We start from the raw sequence: 5,990 nt of genomic DNA, 5'->3' as shown, positions 1-5,990 counted from the left end.
CTGCTTTTGTGTTATCACGAAGATTGTTCAGCTGTGACTGCAGCGTAGAAGTAAGAGTGTCTAAGTCAGTCTAATCTCTGTTGGACTCCCGGCTTCACAGGACAGCCTATCTCTCTGAGCATATTTTGAGCATTAAGTGAGATGATATATGCAAAGCCCTGGTACAGTGCCCAGCATACAACAGAGTGCATACAAATGGTAGCTAACAGTATCACTAGTCTGAAATGTTAGGACCAATAAGAGAGTTCCACAAAATTCCTATTCCCTTTCCACACTAATTTAGTATTCAAAAAATGTTTGCGGGTAGGAGCTCTCTGAACACAATCCTGTAAAAGAGAACTGAAATAATCCCCATTGACGATGAAAAGGTCTTTAATGTTCAGGCAAGTGCTTTGAGCCAAACTTAAAAAGGCTCTTCATCTGGATTCTTCAGCTCATTCTATAGTGCTTGAATCCATTCATTCATTTATTCAGCAAATATTTATTAACTTCCTATTATGAGCCAAGTAATGTGCTATGGAAAGCATCTCTTGAAAACACATTGCATGTTTATAGCCCACTGATATGCAGACTAATTCTAGTTCCCATTGAGTCCATGCTCAATGGTTTGTGGTGTAAAACTTGACTCAGTAAAGTCCATATCATTACTGGATTCCATGTGAGGAGACCTGATAGAGGTTTCTGGAACCCTGGAACTAGCACAGAGTTCTGAGTTGTATCACTATTCACATGACTTTGGGCAAATAATTTAACCTAAGTGCTGCCCTAAATATCTCAAGTTTCAAAGGTCAAATAGGACCAACTAAGTGTCAAGAAAACTATACAGCACAGAGCACACTGTTGTGATAAAAACTGTATGTTCTCTATGGCCCTGATTCTTCGGGACAAAATTCCAGATGTGTTCTAAACGGTGCTGCAAATTCCATTCTGCTACACGATTAATGGAATGATTGAGTCATCTCCCCTCGTGTGTTTTCACCACTCTGGCTCTAGGAATGGCTGTTTTTTTTTTAAACTCTCCTTTTGTAAAACTGAATTAATTCAGAATCACTTTTGCCTGGTGTTTGTGGACAATACACAGCAACAACTGTCTCCAGCTCCACTCCCTTCCATTCAGTGAGCATTTATCCTGCGCCCAACTGTGCTCTGCTCTATGCAAATACAGTAGGCCTCCATCCCGAGACAGGAAGCAACTCAGGAGGCTCATTGGTGAAAGACAACTGGACAGGGGTTGGAAGAGCATTTGATGTATTCCAGTAGCATATTAGCAGCTGAGAATCTTTTATTACTGATGACATTTTTACATACTTTTCAATATTTCTTATTTCTATACTCAGCCTTTATTAAGTTGCTCATTTTATCCTGATTTCATCTGCCCCACACCACCCAAGGCATGTCCTGGGTTTCATGAAACTACGTTTTCCCCCATCACCAGCCTCAGGGTCATCATCAATATGTTCAATTTGATGGTTTTAAATGTCGGTCAGTAAAACAAGCATATTAGTTTAAGTAGATTAAACTAGACCACTGGAACTCAGGCATATCTTCCTCATTTACACTATTCCCCAGAGATAATAAACAAAAGAAGGATTCTAATGAGGCCTAAATTTAGTTTTACCCATGTCAACTACATGACCCGCCTGTTCCCTTTGATTTTTTTTCTCTGACCCCTCAAGCTGCTTATTTCAAAACATGAAGTTTAAATGCTGCAGGATCATTATGTAAAATATAAGATCCTCCAGGAAACACACCAAATGACAAGTCTACTACTGCTCTTCTCCCTGCGACCTCTCCTGCGTGAACAGGACTGGGTTTTGCTGTGCCATTAGGGAACTGCTGTCACAGCAATTTCCACTTTGCCATTTTACTACCCATCTGTAACTCAGGACAGTTAGAATATCGTCACCCCTCCCCCACCTAACCAGATCCCACCTGTCCTTTGAGGCCCGCTCAGACCCCACCTTCTCCCTGCAATCTTCCCTGTCTGTTCCCCACATCTCCAGCTCCAGAACCGTACCTCCATTGAGCCTTTCATCACTCTCAGTCCTGCTGGCTTTGCAGCCGTCAACACAGCGCCAGTCACCGCCAAAGCACCATACTGATTCCATAAGCTACGCGGGAATCTACTATCTCCCATCTCCCATGTGCTTGGCTGGTTGCCATCAGAGAAGTCAACACAAAGTGAAGGAGTGCTGTCTTCTTAGATAAGCTGCCCACGGCCCTGGATCCTGGGATAGGAAGAGCCTAGGAGAACTAAGACACCAAGCCCTCTGTAGGCCCTCTGCACTGTTAACCACAGTCACCACAAGAGTTGCATCTAGTGGGGCATACATAGCAGATGAACATTTATGAAGTACAATTACCCAGAGGCCTTTTTTGCTTACTTTTAAACTCCATAGTAAGAATCAGTTAATGAAGGTTTCCACATATTGAGGTGCTCAAGTAGGAGCAGCCCTTTTCAGATGTAAGGAATTCTGCCTCCTCACCACTGCCAGGTTGGGATTAGAAGGCCACATGGACTGCTGTATAAAAGTAAAAGACATCACTCATCTTGTTAAATGTCTTACGGCTAGATGAGCTGATGTTAGGGCTGAGTTAAAGTGAAGCTATCCATCCTCATGCTTCAAGGGGAAATAATTGAATTTTTATACCTATACAAGCTCAATAAAACAATCATGTTAAAAAGGATTTTTAATCAAGTCCTTTTGTTGCCCCAAATTATTATTGATTTTAATCCTACTGCGCGCGTCCGGAGCCTGTGCTCCGCAACGGGAGAGGCCGCAGCAGAGGGAGGCCCGCATACCACAAAAAAAAAAAAAAAAAAAAAAAAAGTAAAAGACATCACTCATCTTGTTAAATGTCTTATGGCTAGATGAGCTGATGTTAGGGCTGAGCTAAAGTGAAGCTATCCATCCTCATGCTTCAAGGGGAAAAAACCCCTGCAAAATCACCTTCTTATTAATGACTTAAGAACAATTCAAGTCATTCAAAATGCATTATTATTATGTATAAGCTATACTTTATGACTAAATTTCATTGCCTGTTTATATATCATAAGACTATACATTTAGCAACATATAACATTAATAAACTCCAAGCATGTTGTAATACATTGAGCCATACAAATTATGATCATGTTAATAAGTTATACCATGAACTGGGGAAATTATCTTTTTAAACAGATTGATTATTCCTCAAGTAATTGTAGGCATAATAATATGTATGCTGCAACAAAAATAAAGTCTTAAATTTGACTGTCTTATTGATGCTAACAGCTATAGGAGGGTGACCTAGTATTTTTTTAACATGACAGCCTCTAAAACTAAATTGATTTTAGCAATATTTACAGGATGCCCAAAATTTGCTAAGTTGCTACTTTGAACATTTACTAAAATTGATTCCTACCATCAGTTCAATAAAATTTTATATTCAATTAAATTTACCAAGTGGGCACCTAACTATGTGCAAAGGAATGGGCCAGGGACCATGCAGAACACGGATATGTAGAACACTAGCCTGGATTTCAAAAGCTCACAAGACACCACACTCACATGAACCATGTACACACAAACTATACACTAATTACTACCTTAAACATTCCTAGGTTTAAAGCTTTTACACCTTGCTTTAGATTATCTGCATTCAGATGACATATAACATGGATATCATGAGGAAAAAAAGCTGTAGACTGAAATTTAAGTATGCTGTGACTCTCCAAGTAACCGATTTAAAAAGTCTAACTGAAAGTCTCCTTTCAACATAAATACTAAAAATACAAATCCTGGCACTCTAGAGCCCATGAGCCACAACTACTGAGCCCACGTGCTGCAACTACTGAAGCCCGTGTGCCTAGAGCCCATGCTCCGCAACATGAGAAGCCAGCACAAAGAGAAGCCCGCGCACCACCAGGAAGAGTAGCCCCCGCTTGCTGCAACTAGAGAAAGCCCGCAGGCAGCAATGAAGACCCAACACAGCCAAAAATAAATAAAAATTAAAAAAAAAAAAACACAACACAAATGAAAGGAGACTGTAGCCAATCAAATTCAAAGTCTATCCCATACAACAGCCTTGATCGTGTATGGAACTGCCTACAACCCCCAGGGCAAGTCAAGGGGCTCATGACATGTTACATGACCTTCACCTATGTTGATCCCTCTGCCAGGACCCCTTCCCTCCCATCGTGCACCTGGACCATCGTTCTCATATCTCAAGTCTCATATCAAACACTGCCTCCTCCTTCCCTGTGCCACCCAGTCTGACTCAGAGCTGCACCCTCCATGCTCCCCCAGTGTCCTCTCCAAACTATCAGGGCACTCACGACACTGTACTGTAACTGCTGGTTTATCTGACTCCCCAGCTACACTGCGAGCTACTGGAGGGCAGAAACTGGGCCTGTTTTCCCCAGTGCTTAGTCACCTACCAGCACATTATAGACACTCAAGAAATGTTTGAATAGATGTGAATGAATGCCACCACGCCCTGTGGATTCTCCCTCCTTACGATATCTTAAACTCAAGGGATATCTTCCATCCCTTTGCACCAGTCAGTATAGTATAGAATGGTGGTTGGGCAAGTAGCCTTTGGATACAGACTACCTGTTACCAGGTGACCATAGGCAAGTTACATAACCTATATATGCCTCAATTTCCTTATCTGTAAAGTGGAGATAACAGAACCTACCTCCCAGGTTTGTTGAGGATTTAAATGAAAAAAGACATAAAGCCCCTAATGTCAGGCAAATAGGCAGTACTTCATGTTACCCATTATTATTAGTTCAAATGTTATTTATCTCCTGCATTCTTGTATTCAATTGGTCTCCCTGTTTCTAGCCACACCATCACCATCACCAATCCACCGCTCATCACTGCTACCAGAATGATCTTAAAACTCAAACCACATGTCAGGGCGAGTGGTTCCCTATCACTTTCAGAAAACCAGTTTCTCTGTCACTGCATGAAAGGCCCTTCATGACCTGGCTCCCACCCTCTCAGCCATCTCCCCACAGCCAAGCCCCCACAAGCATTCTCCTGCCTATCACCTGCAAAACCCCTGCAAAATCACCTTCTTATTAATGACTTAAGAACAATTCAAGTCATTCAAAATGCATTATTATTATGTATAAGCTATACTTTATGACTAAATTTCATTGCCTGTTTATATATCATAAGACTATACATTTAGCAACATATAACATTAATAAACTCCAAGCATGTTGTAAAACATTGAGCCATACAAATTATGATCATGTTAATAAGTTATACCATGAACTGGGGAAATTATCTTTTTAAACAGATTGATTATTCCTCAAGTAATTGTAGGCATAATAACATGTATGCTGCAACAAAAATAAAGTCTTAAATTTGACTGTCGTATTGATGCTAACAGCTATAGGAGGGTGACCTAGTATTTTTTTAACATGACAGCCTCTAAAACTAAATTGATTTTAGCAATATTTACAGGATGCCCAAAATTTGCTAAGTTGCTACTTTGAACATTTACTAAAATTGATTCCTACCATCAGTTCAATAAAATTTTATATTCAATTAAATTTACCAAGTGGGCACCTAACTATGTGCAAAGGAATGGGCCAGGGACCATGCAGAACACGGATATGTAGAACACTAGCCTGGATTTCAAAAGCTCACAAGACACCACACTCACATGAACCATGTACACACAAACTATACACTAATTACTACCTTAAACATTCCTAGGTTTAAAGCTTTTACACCTTGCTTTAGATTATCTGCATTCAGATGACATATAACATGGATATCATGAGGAAAAAAAGCTGTAGACTGAAATTTAAGTATGCTGTGACTCTCCAAGTAACCGATTTAAAAAGTCTGAGAGTCTCCTTTCAACATAAATACTAAAAATACACATCCTGCAACTAAGCAATTTTATGTTAGTGAACTGGCACAAAAACATTTTATAATGAAACAATCTGATTATCTACTTAACTCACTCTATATAACTTTATTCATATG

This window comes from Physeter macrocephalus, chromosome 6 (genome assembly GCF_002837175.3).
Source record: "Physeter macrocephalus isolate SW-GA chromosome 6, ASM283717v5, whole genome shotgun sequence".
In the NCBI taxonomy this organism is placed as follows: domain Eukaryota; kingdom Metazoa; phylum Chordata; class Mammalia; order Artiodactyla; family Physeteridae; genus Physeter; species Physeter macrocephalus.
This window is presented reverse-complemented; position numbering follows the sequence as displayed.